General features: G+C 44.7%; 1 protein-coding gene across 1 annotated transcript in view; it reads right to left on the reverse strand.

Annotated features, from left to right (window-relative positions):
• CFAP47 (cilia and flagella associated protein 47) overlaps window positions 1–18491 on the reverse strand; it is a 2858849-nt gene that overhangs the window by 2441053 nt on the left and 399305 nt on the right. The gene's annotated exons all lie outside the window — the stretch shown is intronic.

The raw sequence follows: 18491 nt of genomic DNA on the forward strand, positions 1-18491 counted from the left end.
AAAGTTAAATTGCTATATTTTGTCTACTACTAATAAGTCAAACTATTAATCACATATATCATGTGAGTGGCTGTGCGATTGTGTGTTTCCATGTGTGAGTAGGTGTCTGGTGGCTCTATGGGTGTGGGAGTGGTTATATGGGTGAGTGAGTGGCTTGTGAGGGGATGAGTGACTGTGAGGTTGTGTCAGGGGTGTATGGGTGAGTGTGTGGGTGTGTGAGTGACTGTAAGGGCGAGTGAGTGAATGTGAGAGTGGCTCCATGGGTAAGTGTATGCTTGTGTCAGTGACTGTATAGGTGAGTGAGTACATGTGTTAGTATCTGTATGAGAAAGAGTGGATATCTGAGTAACTTCATGGGTGAGTGACTGTATAACTGACTGTATGGGTAAGAGAGTAGGTGTGTAAGGAGCTGTATAGCCGCCTGACTCAGTGTGTGAATGGCTGTATGGGTGGGTGTGTTAATGTCTATATGTCTGACTGGATGTGAATGGCTGTACTAGTGAGTGAGTGGGTACATGAGTGGCTGTATGGGTGAGTTAGTAGTTGTGTGAGTGGTTATATGAATCAGTGAGGGGGTGTGTGAGTACTTGTATGGTTCTGTCAATGGGTTTGGGAGTGGGTCTGTGGGAGTGGGTGTATGTGAGATTGAATAGGAGTGTGATGGTGTATGAATGGTTGGGTAGATGGTGTTATCAGTGATATCATTTGAGATGTCATCAGAGATGTCACTGACCAAATCATGAGTGATGTAATATTTGAGGTCATTAGTGCATTGCAGAGCCATAAGTTATAGTTAGCTCAGGAAATTATACCTTCTAAATTTCTATGGTTTTGTACGAGTGAAATCTGAGTCGGACAATAATGTCCCTTTAACCTTTGGTTTTTTCAGTGAATTTCTAAGTTTTTAAAAATTCTTTTTTCCTAACTATAATGTCCCTGTCACCTTTGGTTTATTAAATTAATTTCTATGTTTTTTTTATTTTTATTTCCTAAATGTTACCACTAAACTTTGACAGGGAGTGTGTGAGTGAGGGCATGCAGGTCTCAGTAAGTCTGTGAGTGGGTGTGTGAGTCTCTGAGTGGGTCTGTGAGTGGGTGTGAGTGTCTGAGTGCTCACTGTTTTTCCCTCAACTGCAAGTTTTATGCCTTTTTTCTGCTCACGTCTGACCTTTATTTTGCCTCTCTCTGCTCGTTGCTTACCTTTATTCAGCCTCTTTTTGCTCGTTTCTCAGCTTTATTTTATCTTGCCTCTTTCTGCCCGTTCCTGAAATTTATTTTGCCTCTTTCATGCACCCCCTTCTTTTATTAATACTTCATTCCCCCGGTATCTGGACTATCCAGGGAGTAAGAAGTAGCGAAGCCTAGGAGCCCATGCTTTGAAAAAAATATTATTATTTTTTTTACATTTCGCGGCAGGAGCCACGGATCCAGCATGACTCTCACCTAATTGTCTTTACCAAATGCTTTTTTGTCCCAGGAGGGGTACCCCCAAGAGGCCTAGGCGGTCAGGGCATTCCTACCCTGCCCTGTTCTCTTTTTTTTACTTTTTTGTGGGACTCGGCTGAAGTTGAGTCTCCAGATGGCTGCCAACACTTCCTGGTTGAAGTGTTGTCAGCCAAACACTTTTCAGCACGGAGACTGTCAGATCCTTGGAGGATCCACATCCCTATACATACAAATTTGAATTTCTTTTAATATCCCCCAAACTACTGAGTGGATTTACACGAAATTACAAAAAGCACTGTTTATGGACCAAGAGCTACCTTTCAGCCAAATTTGGTATAATTCCATCTAGCAGTTCGGGCTGTAGTTGTGATCAAAATCCCTATGGCAATTAACATGAGACTCACACTTTTTGGACCCCCCCTTTTTCTCAGCCCTTGCATGAATAATCACCCCAATGGTGCACTTTTTTGGGGCAATTTCATGAACATTCGTTAAACGGCGCCAAAGATATAGGCAAGTCAAAAAATGCTTTTCCTATGGAAACATGGGCCTAACTATTGCTACCTGCTGGTGACCGCCAGTAGGTAACACACACACATATATATATATATATATATATATATAGGCATCCGCAGAAACGCATCGACCGTCCCTTTGGTTTTTTGCACTTGGTGTTAGAGGAGAAAAAATAAAAAATAAATATATTTTAAAACGTGACTTGCCATGCTGTGGAATCCCTCTGTGCTGTGGATACTCTGGTGGGGGACACTGCCATGTTGTTCTGAAGATATATATATATGTATATATATTACCTACTGGCGGTCGCCAGTAGGTAGTTATAGTTAGGATCGTTTTCCATAGGAAATCCGCAACATTCTATTGGGAATAACTTTGGCGCCGAATGAGGATCTGCCTGTAATTTTCCTTAACTTTGCCTCGCTGCGCTCCGCTCCTTCGGGGGGGATCCGTCAAGCGGGGGCCGAGATAAAAGGGGGGTCCCAAAACGTGTTTTCCCCATGTTAATTTCCATAGGGCGGTTGGACTCACTTTTAGCCCGAACCGCTGAATGGATTTCCACCAAACTTGGCAAAATTGTAGGGACTGGTACCCCGATGTGCCTTTGCTATGTCTCAAGATATATGCTCCAGTGGTTTTTACGAAAATTAACTTTGAAAAAATATATATTGGGCTACATTGGGCTATATATATATGTTAGAGCCCAAATGTAGCCCAATGTAGCCCAATGTAGCCCAAAGATGGCCACCAGAGACAAAAAAACAAATGTAGCCCAAATATCAGCCAGATGTAGCCCAACTATAGCCCAATGACAGAATGTCCCAGAGTGTTCTAAAGAACAACTAGAGCGCTAACAGACTTATGACAAAAGTATGGCACACCTGAAGTCATCTTGATTGGAATAAAGTGTTAACACTTAAAACATTTAATTTGCAAAGGAACACAATGAGGGGGTTCATTTTGCCATAGAAATTATGATTAGTGCTGAAGAAAGAAAAATTAGGGCACATTTTGAGTGACTTCTCAAATCCTCTTATATTTCATTAAAAAAATTCTGATATGCAGTCTCCCAAGATGGCCACCAGAGACAAGAGAGCCCAAATGTAGCCCAAATATCAGCCAGATGTAGCCCAACTATAGCCCAATGACAGAATGTCCCAGAGTGTTCTAAAGAACAACTAGAACGCTAACAGTCTTACTTATGACAAAAGTATGGCACACCTGAAGTCATCTTGATTGGAATAAAGTGGTAACACTTAATACATTTAATTTGAAAAGGAACAAAATGAGGGGTTTCATTTTGCCATAGAAATTTTATATATATATATATATATATATATATATATATATATATATATATATATATATATATATATATATTACCTACTGGCGGTCGCCAGTAGGTATATATAGTTAGGATTTTTTCTCTATGGGTTTTTTGAAAATTCTATGTCTAATAACTTTGGCGTTTGTGGACGGAATTGGCTGAAATTTTCAGGAAAATGGCACATTTTGTTTCTGAGCAGCCCTTGAAAATTTGGGGGGGGTTCGTCCAGTGGGGGCCGAGAAAAAAGGGGGGTCCCAAAACGTGTTTTTAACATTGAGTTTTCCATAGGGCGGTTGGCCTCACTTTTAGCCCGAACGGCTGAATGGATTTGCACGAAACTTGGCAAAATTGTAGGGACTGGTAGCCCGATGTGCCTTTTGTAGGTCTCAATATATGTGCTCCAGTGGATTTTGAGAAATTAACGTTTAAAAAAAGATATATATCTGTAACAGCGGACCGGGCAGCGGCCCAGGACGCGTACTTTTCGCGCAACGGAGCTTTGTGAAGCGAAGCTGATTGGTTCTCTGGCGTCTGTCAACATTCCAAACAGTCCGTAGCGGCCGCCATCTTGTCTCTCGGTAGGATCGAGAGACAAGAGGAGGCCAAAGCGAAGGGGCAAATGACCATAAGGGGGAATAGTAGATCCTCGCTGACCCCCTAGGTTTGATGTGGAGGTTTTAAAAGGGCCCCGCGGGGCAAAAAAATAAAATAATAATAATAATCGAACGGCTGAATGGATTTGCACGAAACTTGGCAAAATTGTAGGGACTGGTAGCCCGATGTGCCTTTGCTAGGTCTCAATATATGTGCTTCAGTGGATTTTGAGAAATTAACGTTCAAAAAAAGATATATATCTGTAACAGCGCACCGCTTCGCGTACTTTTCGCGTTACGGAGCTTTGCGAAGCGAAGCTGATTGGCTCTCCGGTGTCTGTAAACATTCCAAACAGTACGTAGCGGCCGCCATCTTGTCTCTCGGTAGGATCGAGAGACAAGAGGAGGCCAAAGCGAAGGGGCAAATGACCATAAGGGGGCATAGTAGATCCTCGCTGACCCCCTAGGTTTGATGTGGAGGTTTTAAAAGGGCCCCGCGGGGCAAAAAAAAAAAATAATAATAATAATCGAATGGCTGAATGGATTTGCACGAAACTTGGTAAAATATTAGGGACTGGTAGCCCGATGTGCCTTTGCTATGTCTCAATATATGTGCTTCAGTGCATTTTGAGAAATTAACGTTCAAAAACAAGATATATATCTGTAACAGCGCTCCGCTTCGCGGAGATAAAATTATATCTGTATTACCTAGCTGTTGCTAACACCAGTTAGCGACGGCTAGTAGGAGATAGCGACCATCTTGGGTCCCACTTTGCATGTGAGTGATATTTATCACTAATGACATGCAAAGTGGGCATGCCAAGATGTTAGCGACTGGAAACAGTCGCTAACATCGCTATCTCCTAGGGACTGGTAGCCCGATGTGCCTTTGCTATGTCTCAATATATGTGCTTCAGTGCATTTTGAGAAATTAACGTTCAAAAACAAGATATATATCTGTAACAGCGCTCCGCTTCGCGGAGATAAAATTATATCTGTATTACCTAGCTGTTGCTAACACCAGTTAGCGACGGCTAGTAGGAGATAGCGACCATCTTGGGTCCCACTTTGCATGTGAGTGATATTTATCACTAATGACATGCAAAGTGGGCATGCCAAGATGTTAGCGACTGGAAACAGTCGCTAACATCGCTATCTCCTAGGGACTGGTAGCCCGATGTGCCTTTGCTATGTCTCAATATATGTGCTTCAGTGCATTTTGAGAAATTAACGTTCAAAAACAAGATATATATCTGTAACAGCGCTCCGCTTCGCGGAGATAAAATTATATCTGTATTACCTAGCTGTTGCTAACACCAGTTAGCGACGGCTAGTAGGAGATAGCGACCATCTTGGGTCCCACTTTGCATGTGAGTGATATTTATCACTAATGACATGCAAAGTGGGCATGCCAAGATGTTAGCGACTGGAAACAGTCGCTAACATCGCTATCTCCTATTATCAACTTTTGGAAATATTCGAGATAAGCGCGAATATCTCCAAAAAGTAACAGCTGCCCTGAGCAGTTCTTAGCCATGTTATCCAATGGGAGGTGGATAACATGGCTAAGAGCATTAGCTCGGTAATGCATGAATATCGCTGAGTTTTCAGCGATATTAATGCATTGCGGTCGTTTTTTATCGTATTTGCGATAAACCTTGATAATAGCAAGGTTTATCTGCGATAATTTCTGACGGTAAAAAAATCTTTGCAATGCATCGTTAGGGATAAATATCGCTTAACTTTGGTAATATGCCCCAACGTCTGTTAACGTTCGATTCGAAGGAAATCAGGAATTGTTGAAAAACATTGTGTGCGCCATCTTGTCTTTTTTCAAATGCCACACTTTTGTCGTGCACGGCAGCCATTTTAGATGCCTTGACCAGACCCACTCTGTGCACGCTGTCGATCCTTAGCATGGCTCCCCACCCTCGCAAGCATCTCACCCAGGCAGTGGTCACCCCCGCTCTCTGTCTTATGCATGGGTAATAAACCTCCCCCCATCTGCGCTGCTCTTCCCTGAGAATCACACCCTGTGCCCGCCCGACACCTCCCTTTCGCCCTATTCACTACCGCACCCTCTGACACTCCTTTTCCTCTGTGTCCGATTGTCCAGGCCGGTCCTAGGCTATCAGCTAGCCCTGCAGATGTAGTTTATGGCCACAGCTGTAAAGAATCACCCCTCTTCAAAGGAGTTATAGTAGATCAAGGCCCACACTCGATGAGATCCGTCACAGCAGAAGCGTTGCTATTATCTGAAAACCATCCTGTATTGTGATTGGGGAGGGGACCGAGCGTGAAGCGGAAGATTCCAGGGATGACTCTTTGTACATCAAAGTTTTTACAATTATGTGTCACATTAAAAATATATAGCACTCCGACAAAGTAGTAAGATTATAAAACTTTAATAATTTATAAATATATACAAGAAAACAAAAATAGTAATAACATATAAACATTTTTAGGGAAAAACAACGAAGTAGCGGTCGGCTGTGCGAATAGTCCCAACGCAGCACAACGTCCAGATTTCCGGCGTGGGGCGTCGCGGGGGGTGGGTCATCAGTAGCAAACTGTTGTGCGAATAGTTCCAAGGCAGCAGAACGCGCCGAAATCTAGATGACACGAAAGTGATGTCTAGTAAGTTGCCACCCAGCAAATAACGGCATGGGGCGTCGCGGGGGGTGGGTCATCAGTAGCAAACTGTTGTGCGAATAGTTCCAAGGCAGCAGAACGATGGCACCAAGGTGATGTCCAGTAAGTTGCCGCACTGGTTTTGGTATCCTACAATGCTGCTCCGAATAACGGCGTGGGGCGCCCCGGGGGAGGCGGCGTGAACGGGCCTCTCCAGGTGGAGTCTCATCTGTTTTAGTGGGGCGCCCCTTTACCGTTTCAGTTGCCTTTCCGTCCGCTTTTGGTCCACTGTGTCAAAATCCGCCATTCAGCTGAGTTGCGCCCACTCTTGCGGTGCAGCGATAGGCGGCTGCCACAGGACTCTCAAAATGGCGGCAGGCTCTTTCCTTTTTGGGCGTGGTCCACTGAAATGGCCCTGGGACACCTTGGAAATCGGACGCTTGTCTGCTAGGTCTTGGACCCCATTCTCGAAAGCGTCCCCTCCGCCTTGAGAATTCATCAAAAGTTTTGGGGGCCCCGACTCCTGCAGGCTTCTGGTGGGGAGCGGCTGCCATGATTGCTCGCGGAATGACCACGACGGAGCTACGAGATGGTGGTGCTCTCATGCTGACGCCAGTTTAGTCTGAAACATCCAGAAACAAGGTGGGGCTTTCATCGTTTGGGGGAAAAAAAAAGTTTTCATCCAATGAAAAGTGTTGTTTTTAGGTCATATGATCAAGCCTTCCATCATTAGGAAACCAAAAGTAAAATGAACCAATGAAAAGTTTTATAAACAAGTCACATGACCTGTTATGCGGCATAGGGTATAAAATGCGGAGAAAATACGTTGGCACGTGAGGCGGCGTCAGTAGCGGACCGATGTGCGAATAGGCCGAAGGCAATACAACGCGCCAAGATCCGGATGGCACCGAGGTGGTGTCCAGCAAGTTGCAGCACTGGTGTGGCCATCCTACAATGCTGAAAGTCGGCGTGGGGCGCCCCGTTGGCCTGTGAGTTTGCGTCAGTAGCGGACCGATGTGCGAATAGGCCGAAGGCAGCACAACGCACCAAGATCCGGATGGCACCGAGGTGGTGTCTAGTAAGTTGTCGCACTTCTGTGGCCATCCTACAATGTTGAAAGTCGGCGTGGGGCGCCCCGTTGGCCTGTGAGATGGCGTCAGTAGCGGACCGATGTGCGAATGGGGCCAAAGGCAGCGCAACAATATTTTCTGACTGACACCACAAGGCGCTGAGATGCCAAGATCCGGATGGCACCGAGGTGATGTCTAAGTTGCGGACTGATGTGCGAATGGGGCCAAAGGCAGCGTAACAATATTTTTTGTATGGAAGATACCACTAGGCGTTGAGATGCCAAGATTCGGATGGCACTGAGGTGATGTCTAGCAAGTTGCTGTACTGGTGTGGTCATCCTACAATGCTGAAACTCGGCGTGGGTCGCCCCATTAGCCTGTGAGATGGCGTCAGTAGCGGACCGATGTGCGAATAGGCCGAAGGCAGCACAACGCGCCAAGATCCGGATGTCACCGTGGTGGTTTCATAGTTGAGAGACACTTCATCTGCAGTGGGGCGCCGAGATCCGGATTGCACCGAGGTGATGTCTAGCAAGTTGCTGTACTGGTGTGGTCATCCTACAATGCTGAAACTCGGCGTGGGTCGCCCCATTAGCCTGTGAGATGGCGTCAGTAGCGGACCGATGTGCGAATAGGCCGAAGGCAGCACAACGCGCCAAGATCCGGATGTCACCGTGGTGGTTTCATAGTTGAGAGGCACTTCATCTGCAGTGGGGCGCCGAGATCCGGATGGCACCGAGGTGATGTCTAGCAAGTTGCTGTACTGGTGTGGTTATTCTACAATGCTGAAACTCGGCGTGGGGCGCCCCATTAGCCTGTGAGATGGCGTCAGTAGCGGACCGATGTGCGAATGGGGCCAAAGGCAGCGCAACAATATTTTCTGAAGAGAAGACACCAAAAGGTGCTGACATTCCAAGATCCGGATGGCACCGAGGTGGTGTCTAGCAAGCTATGCAGTTGAGTTGTGTGCGCACTTGCGGCGAATAGGTCGAAGGCAGCATAACAATGTTTTCTGAATAGGAGACACCACAAGGCGTTGAGATTCGGTTACCACCGAGGTGATGTCTAGCAAGTTGCCGCACTGGTGTGGCCATCCTACAATACTGCTCCGAATAACGGCGTGGGGTGCCCGAAGGGGGGGGGAGCCGGCGTGAATGGGCCTTCCTAGGTGGAGGCTCGTCTGCTGTAGTGGGGCGCCCCTTTACCGTTTCAGTTGCCATTCAGCTGAGTTTCGGCTGCTCTTGATGCTACAGCGACAGGCGGCTGCAAGAGGACTCTCAAAATGGCGGCCTGTTCTTTGGATTTGGGCCTGGTCCACTAAAATGGCCCTGGGACACCTTAGAACTCGGACGCTCGATTTTTTTTTCCTTTCCTGTACATGCAAAAAAAGGTAAATGCCCGGTACGTTACACGCTTCATCTGCCACGATGAACTCTCCAGAGGAACCGAAAAAAAATATAGTTGTGGTAACTATACCATGCATCGTCATATGGAGAGGTGGCACCAATTAATTATAGTGCTGCATAAAAGAGAGATTTGGAGGAGAACCCCTGACCTGCTAGTACATTCATCAAAGAAGTGGCACTGAGAGCTTCAGAGGCAAGGGAAACGGTCCCAAATATTTAGAAGAACTTTGGAAAGATTAAAATGACATGTTTAGATTGTGGCAAATTAATTTCATGTGGACAGATGAGTGTTACTCTAATAAATACAGCATATGAACATCATCATAGTCGATGGTTGGTAGAGACATTTTGACTATATCCTGGACCTGCCCGTCCTCGCCCAAAATGGCGCCGGAATAAATGGGACTCGTAACTCCTTGTTGTGTACTGGTTGCAGAACCTTGAAATCACGAGATACGTATGCAGTTTTGAAGCACATGGCGGGCGGGGACAAGAATTGATTGAATATTTCGACATCCCTATTGATATTAAGTTCTGATGTGTTATTGATTACTGTACTGTTGAAAGTTCGAATTAACGTCACCCATGGTACTTGCCCGCAAATGTATATCTAGATAATTTTATTGTAACTGGCCCTGTCGTATTTTAATTATAAAATGTACGTCCACCGATTCCGTAACTGTTAGACACCTTAGTTCTTGCAACCTAATGGCCCGCCCGTTACGTTCCTCTACAGTGTAAATGTCTATTCATCATATACGATTACAGTTTGCTCTGTGGCAGGCCCACGTGGTTATAGGCTCGTATTTGTATAATGAAATTTTCACAATAAAGGTTTTTAAAAGTAAACATGGTAGTAGTATATACATTGATAAAGTTTTTAATAATAGTGACTGTTTTAGAATCATTAAAAGGCAAGTGAAATAAAGCAGACCAATTACATGAAGGGTAAAAGGTATAATACGAAGGAACGCAGTAAAGATAAATGGTCAAGGGCTGTTGTGTTTTCTATTCCTGCAACATAAAGTGATCGATAAGAATCTCATATTCAGGCGTATCGGCGACTAAGACAGCAGGTCGACCCTCTTTTGCTCAACGGCTCCGTCATGGGACGAAGAAACGCTCTTTTTCTCGAAAAAAGAATATATTTTACTTGCAGGCCAGTTGTAAAATTTCCGGGAAAGTACATTAGCCTGGAACATTATAACATATATTTAAGAAAAAATAATGTTCGGAAGTAATGAAAAGCGTAATTTTTAGGTCATATGACCAAGCCTTTCATCATTACAATAAGAAAAGTAAAATGAACCAATGAAAAGTTTTATTAACAAGTCACATGACTTGTTATGCTTACGTTACGCGCTGCGCGCCCCGGATGACTTCCGGATGCGCTAACGCGGCGCGTCATATGACGCATTACGCGACAACGCAGGTACAGAATATAGTTAAAATGTCTCCACCAACCAGCGGTCGGAACACAACCCCTTTCAGCAGGCTAAATAGTTCTGTTAAATGACAACAGAAGGGATAGGCAACAAGAACCATCAGTCAAAGAGGGGAGGGCTAGTTCTTCTCTACCGGGTTACATTGGGGCGCTACCGGAACTGATCGAATTGGTAGTCTACAGTGTTTCTGGATGTTTCAGACTGAAGCTGGGGTTAGCATGAGAGCAGCACCATTTCGTAGCTCCGTCGTGGTCATTCCGCAACCAATCATGGCAGCCGTTCTTTATCGTTATTTTGGGCGGGGTGGGTGGCGGAGCCGAGCTGTTTTGCAGCCATCATTGTGTGGAGTTCAGTTCATCTCACTAGTTTTGTATTTGTCATGAGGGGTTGTTCCTAATGTTTCTATTTTAGCGAGGTCAAAAAGAGATCCCATTAGTGGCCTACTGATTTTGCTCGATTCCTTTTCTTTTTTTTTACACGATTTTTCGTTATCTGCAAAGACTAAACAGAGTATTGCGACTCTGTGTTTGTTTGTAAATAGAGAATGAACCAAAGAGAACTAATTCTAAAACAGTAAATACTTGGATAACAATCAATCAAATGGAGAGAGAAGCAGGCACGACGGATTACAATGGGGGCAAAGGCCTGCGTTAACTACCTTTCACTATCTGCAAAGAGAGAGTACTCCTAATAGAAATGAGGGGGGGGGGCACCATTCAAAGCAGATCAGTGTGCATAAACACGAAAATGTTTTCACTTACCACGTACTTGACATTCGACAGCTTATGATATTTGCTATTAAAAAACCATTGAAATTCACTGAAAAAACCATAGGTTATAGACCATATATAGTTAGGAATTAGCATTTACAAAACCTTGAAAATTCACTGAAAAAACCATAGGTTATACACCATATATAGTTTGGAATTAGCATTTAAAAAACCTTATTTTACTCACACAAAACCATTGAAATTCCATATATAGTTAGTTGCACTAACTATATATCGCGCACCCGCAATCCACTGCTGATCATGTCACATATTACATCATTCATGACATGGTCAGTGACATCACTGATGACATCACTGATGACATCTCAAATGACATCACTGATGACATCACTGATGACATCTCATTTGACATCATTCTTGTGCTAATACGATAAACCTCTTCAGACTCTAATATAACCTTAGATACACTCAGTGTATACAGACACTCACACACTGCCACTCATCCATGGAGTTACTCACACACCCAGTCAGTCATGCAAAGAAACAATCTCACCTCCATTTCTTCAACTATACAGTTAAACACACCTTACTTATTGAAACATATACTAACACATATTTACTCTCTTATACAATCCCTGATACAAGTTCACAATGATCGATACAACTACTCACTCATTCAGTGGCTCTCATGCACAGTTATTTATATATGCCAACTCTCACATGTACTGTGTTTTACATATGTACTTACTATGACATGTAGCATTGAGATATCCATTCACTCATCAATACACTCATGCACACAGTCAACTGCCCATGTAGCTGTTTCCACATGCACTCTTGAACTCATACACCTAGTGAATAAACTGCTCACACATCTATGCATAGAGTCACACACCTTCCAGCCACCCCTACACAAACTCAATCTCCCATAGAAATACTTGGGCAACCAATTAATAACACATATAGCCTCTCGTATAGCTAATGATCAACACATGCAGCAGTTTACAGAACAGACATAATGATGCACAAATTAAGACAGTTTAGTCACTAACCCATGCATTCAGTGAGACACATTTAATCACTCACTCATACAGTCAGTCACGCACCTACTAAATCCTTCATCCAGACACTTATACATCCACTCATTCTTCAATATGTAAAACATATTTAAACTTTACAAAAACACACAGACACTAGATGATGTCATCAGTGATGTCATTTGAGATGTCATCAGTGATGTCATTTGAGATGTCATCAGTGATGTCATCAGTGATGTCACTGACCATGTCATGAATGATGTAATATGTGACATGATCAGCAGTGGATTGCGGGTGCGCGATATATAGTTAGTGCAACTAACTATATATGGAATTTCAATGGTTTTGTGTGAGTAAAATAAGGTTTTTTAAATGCTAATTCCAAACTATGGGGCCGATTAGGATGGCGGACGGACTTGCGTCCGTCCGCCACCCTTGAGGAGGAGGGAACGTCCGCAAGGGCTGCGGCGTTCCCTCCGTGCTGATAAGGATGTGACCGCCAGGGTGGCGGTCACATCCTCTATATTTAACATTGCGGCGGGTGCAGCTACAAGCTGCACCCGGCGCAATGTTAAAAAAGCATGTGTTACATTTACATGCACAAAGCGGCAGGCACCGCACGGTGCCTGCTGCTTTGTGCACGCAAATGCAGGGGGGTACCATAGGTACCCCCCATGTGCACCCCCCACCCCCCATTCACCCAGGGGGCCCGCAACGGGCCCCCAAAGTGAATGTCCGTATGCTTTTCCATGGCGGAAAAGCCGCCGTGGAAAAGCAGTTTTACACAACCATCATAATATGGCGGACGGTGTCTCATAGACACCGCCTGCCATGTTATAGCTTTTCCGCCGCGGTCGGAAGCCGACCGCGGCGGAAAAGCGGCGGACGGAATTCCAGACCCACCAGCCATCCTAATTTGGCGGTGGGTCTTTGGAGCCTCCGCAGAGGATTTTCCGCCTCCTCCGGGCCGGAGGTGGCTTCCGCCGGCCCGGAGGAGGCGGAAAATCCTCCATCCTAATCGGCCCCTATATATGGTCTATAACCTATGGTTTTTTCAGTGAATATATATATATATATTCACTGAAAAAACCATAGGTTTCACACCAGTTATAGTTAGGAATTAGCATTTAAAAAATCTATTAAATTCACTGAAAAAACCATAGGTTTCACACCAGTTATAGTTAGATGGAAGTTTTACTCACATAAAACCATTGAAATTCCCACGTTATAGTTAGTTGGACTCACTATAACTTGCGCGTGCAATGCACTGCTGATGACGTCACATATTACATCACTCATGACATGGTCAGTGACATCACTCATGACATCTCAAATTACATCACTGATGACATCATCCAGTGAATGTGTATCTTTCTGAAAAATAAATATTTTTTATATATGTATATCTAAAGGTTGTTGGAAGAATAAATGGGTAAATAAATGTCTAAATGGATGTTTTTTTGTGTAAAATTGATTGGTTAACTGACTTATTAAATGTATCTTAGTGAATACATATATTAGCGAGTAATGTTTAAATATTTAAATATCTGTATCTGTGTCTCACTTTGTGTATAAGTGGCTGCATGGGTTGGTGAGTAGCTACATGAGTGTGTATATGGGTTATTAGTTGTTTTTTTGAGTATCAGTATCAGTGTCTGTATGGTTCGGTGGGGGATATTACTTAGAGCACAGATGCATGAATGAGTGACTCACTATTTGTATGTATTTTGAAGACAGCATGTGTGCAAGACTGTATGGGTGGATGCTTGTGTGTATGGGTGGGTTAGTGAGTATGTGTTTTTATAATTGATTGTTTAAGAGAGAAAAAATGTTTCCGTTTCTGTAGAAGTATGTGTAATGGTGTGTATATAGCAGTATAATCAAGTAAATGTTTTTTTGATAGTTTATTTGCATGTGTGAATTTGTGTGTGAGTAACTATATGGATGAGTATTAGTGTGTAACAGGATGTATAGGTGTATGAGTACATATGATGAGTAAGTACATGCATGAGTGACTATATAGAACTGTTGGTGAATGAGTGGATGTGTATGTAGATGTTGGAAATACCTAATAAGTTGTTGTAATTGGTATTGGTTTCTCCTTTTTTAAGAAAATGTTAGTTTCTATTTTTGAATGTGTGTGTCAAAGGTTATTTTATGCTGATAGGAGGTCTGCCACTTTGTCACAAGGATGTTGTCATCAGTGATGTCATTTGAGATATCATCAGTGATGTCATGAGTGATGTCACTGACCATGTCATGAGTGATGTAATATGTGACGTCATCAGCAGTGCATTGCACGCGCAAGTTATAGTGTGTCCAACTAACTATAACGTGGGAATTTCAATGGTTTTATGTGAGTAAAATTTCCACCTAACTATAACTGGTGTGAAACCTATGGTTTTTTCAGTGAATATATATATATATATATATATATATATTACCTACTGGCGGTCGCCAGTAGGTATATATAGTTAGGATTTTTTCTCTATGGGATTTTTGAAAATTCTATGTCTAATAACTTTGGCGTTTGTGGACGGAATTGGCTGAAATTTTCAGGAAAATGGCACATTTTGTTTCTGAGCAGCCCTTGAAAATTTGGGGGGGGTTCGTCAAGGGGGGGCCGAGAAAAAAGGGGGGTCCCAAAACGTGTTTTTAACATTGAGTTTTCCATAGGGCGGTTGGCCTCACTTTTAGCCCGAACGGCTGAATGGATTTGCACGAAACTTGGCAAAATTGTAGGGACTGGTAGCCCGATGTGCCTTTGCTAGGTCTCAATATATGTGCTCCAGTGGATTTTGAGAAATTAACGTTCAAAAAAAGATATATATCTGTAATAGCGGACCGGGCAGCGCTCCGGTTCGCGGACTTTTCGCGGTACGGAGCTTTGTGAAGCGAAGCTGATTGGTTCTCCGGCGTCTGTGAACATTCCAAACAGTCCGTAGCGGCCGCCATCTTGTCTCTCGGTAGGATCGAGAGACAAGAGGAGGCCAAAGCGAAGGGGCAAATGACCATAAGGGGGCATAGTAGATCCTCGCTGACCCCCTAGGTTTGATGTGGAGGTTTTAAAAGGGTCCCGCGGGGCAAAAAAAAAAAATAATAATAATAATCGAACGGCTGAATGGATTTGCACGAAACTTGGGAAAATATTAGGGACTGGTAGCCCGATGTGCCTTTGCTAGGTCTCAATATATGTGCTCCAGTGGATTTTCAGAAATTAACGTTCCAAAAAAGATATATATCTGTAACAGCGCTCCGCTTCGCGTAACGGAGGTTTGCGAAGCTGATTGGTTCTCCGGCGTCTGTAAACATTGCAAACAGTCCGTAGCGGCCGCCATCTTGTCTCTCGGTAGGATCGAGAGACAAGAGGAGGCCAAAGCGAAGGGGCAAATGACCATAAGGGGGCATAGTAGATCCTCCTTGACCTCTTAGGTTTGATGTGGAGGTTTTAAAAGGGCCCCGCGGGGCAAAAAAAAAAATAATAATAATAATCGAACGGCTGAATGGATTTGCACGAAACTTGGCAAAATTGTAGGGACTGGTAGCTCGATGTGCCTTTGCTAGGTCTCAATATATGTGCTTCAGTGGATTTTGAGAAATTAACGTTCAAAAACAAGATATATATCTGTAACAGCGCTCCGCTTCGCGGAGATAAAATTATATCTGTATTACCTAGCTGTTGCTAACACCAGTTAGCGACGGCTAGTAGGAGATAGCGACCATCTTGGGCCCCACTTTGCATGTGAGTGATATTTATCACTAATGACATGCAAAGAGGGCATGCCAAGATGTTAGCGACTGGAAACAGTCGCTAACATCGCTATCTCCTATTATCAACTTTTGGAAATATTCGCGATAAGCGCGAATATCTCCAAAAGCTAGCACCTGCCCTGAGCAGTTCTTAGCCATGTTATCCAATGGGAGGTGGATAACATGGCTAAGAGCAATAGCTCGGTAATGCATGAATATCGCTGAGTTTTCAGCGATATTAATGCATTGCGGTCGTTTTTTATCGTATTTGCGATAAACCTTGATAATAGCAAGGTTTATCTGCGATAATTTCTGACGATGCTTAGCGGTAAAAAAATCGTTGCTAAGCATCGTTAGGGATAAATATCGCTTAACTTTGGTAATATGCCCCAACGTCTGTTAACGTTCGATTCGAAGGAAATCAGGAAGTGTTGAAAAACATTGTCTGCGCCATCTTGTCTTTTTTCAAATGCCACACTTTTGTCGTGCACGGCAGTCATTTTAGATGCCTTGACCAGACCCACTCTGTGCACGCTGTCGATCCTTAGCATGGCTCCCCACCCTCGCAAGCATCTCCCCCAGGCAGTGGTCACCCCCGCTCTCTGTCTTATGCATGGGTAATAAACCTCCCCCCATCTGCGCTGCTCTTCCCTGAGAATCACACCCTGTGCCCGCCCGACACCTCCCTTTCGCCCTATTCACTACCGCACCCTCTGACACTCCTTTTCCTCTGTGTCCGATTGTCCAGGCCGGTCCTAGGGTATCAGCTAGCCCTGCAGATGTAGTTTATGGCCCCAGCTGTAAAGAATCACCCCTCTTCAAAGGAGTTATAGTAGATCAAGGCCCACACTCGATGAGATCCGTCACAGCAGACGCGTTCCTATTATCTGAAAACCATCCTGTATTGTGATTGGGGAGGGGACCGAGCCTGAAGCGGAAGATTCCAGGGATGACTCTTTGTACATCAAAGTTTTTACAATTATGTGTCACATTAAAAATATATAGCTCTCCGACAAAGTAGTAAGATTATAAAACTTTAATAACTTATAAATATATACAAGAAAACAAAAACAGTAATAACATATAAACATTTTTAGGGAAAAACAACGAAGTAGCGGTCGGCTGTGCGAATAGTCCCAACGCAGCACAACGTCCAGATTTCCGGCGTGGGGCGTCGCGGGGGGTGGGTCATCAGTAGCAAACTGTTGTGCGAATAGTTCCAAGGCAGCAGAACGATGGCACCAAGGTGATGTCCAGTAAGTTGCCGCACTGGTTTTGGTATCCTACAATGCTGCTCCGAATAACGGCGTGGGGCGCCCCGGGGGAGGCGGCGTGAACGGGCCTCTCCAGGTGGAGTGTCATCTGTTGTAGTGGGGCGCCCCTTTACCGTTTCAGTTGCCATTCCGTCCGTTTTTGGTCCACTGTGTCAAAAGCCGCAATTCAGCTGAGTTGCGCCCACTCTTGCGGTGCAGCGATAGGCGGCTGTCACAGGACTCTCAAAATGGCGGCAGGCTGTTTCCTTTTTGGGCCTGGTCCACTGAAATGGCCCTGGGACACCTTGGAAATCGGACGCTTGTCTGCTAGGTCTTGGACCCCATTCTCGAAAGCGTCCCCTCCGCCTTGAGGATTCATGAAAAGTTTTGGGGGCCCCCGACTCCTGTAGGCTTCTGGTGGGGAGCGGCTGCCATGATTGCTCGCGGAATGACCACGACGGAGCTACGAGATGGTGGTGCTCTCATGCTGACGCCAGCTTCAGTCTGAAACATCCAGAAACAAGGTGGGGCTTTCATCGTTTGGGAAAAAAAAAAAGTTTTCATCCAATGAAAAGTGTTGTTTTTAGGTCATATGATCAAGCCTTCCATCATTAGGAAACCAAAAGTAAAATGAACCAATGAAAAGTTTTATAAACAAGTCACATGACCTGTTATGCGGCATAGGGTATAAAATGCGGAGAAAATACGTTGGCACGTGATGCGGCGTCAGTAGCGGACCGATGTGCGAATAGGCCGAAGGCAACACAACGCGCCAAGATCCGGATGGCGGTGTCCAGCAAGTTGCAGCACTGGTGTGGCCATCCTACAATGCTGAAAGTCGGCGTGGGGCGCCCCGTTGGCCTGTGAGTTTGCGTCAGTAGCGGACCGATGTGCGAATAGGCCGAAGGCAGCACAACGCGCCAAGATCCGGATGGCACCGAGGTGGTGTCTAGTAAGTTGCCGCACTGGTGTGGCCATCCTACAATGTTGAAAGTCGGCGTGGGGCGCCCCGTTGGCCTGTGAGATGGCGGCAGTAGCGGACCGATGTGCGAATGGGGCCAAAGGCAGCGCAACAATATTTTCGGAATAGAAGACACCACAAGGCGCTGAGATGCCAAGATCCGGATGGCACCGAGGTGGTGTCTAGCAAGTTGTGGCACTGGTGTGGCCATCCTACAATGGTAAAAGTCGGCGTGGGGCGCCCTGTTGGCCTGTGAGATGGTGTCAGTAGCGGACTGATGTGCGAATGGGGCCAAAGGCAGCGCAACAATATTTTCTGACTGACA

The sequence above is a fragment of the Lissotriton helveticus genome, chromosome 8, assembly GCF_964261635.1.
Source record: "Lissotriton helveticus chromosome 8, aLisHel1.1, whole genome shotgun sequence".
NCBI classification, from domain to species: Eukaryota; Metazoa; Chordata; class Amphibia; order Caudata; family Salamandridae; genus Lissotriton; species Lissotriton helveticus.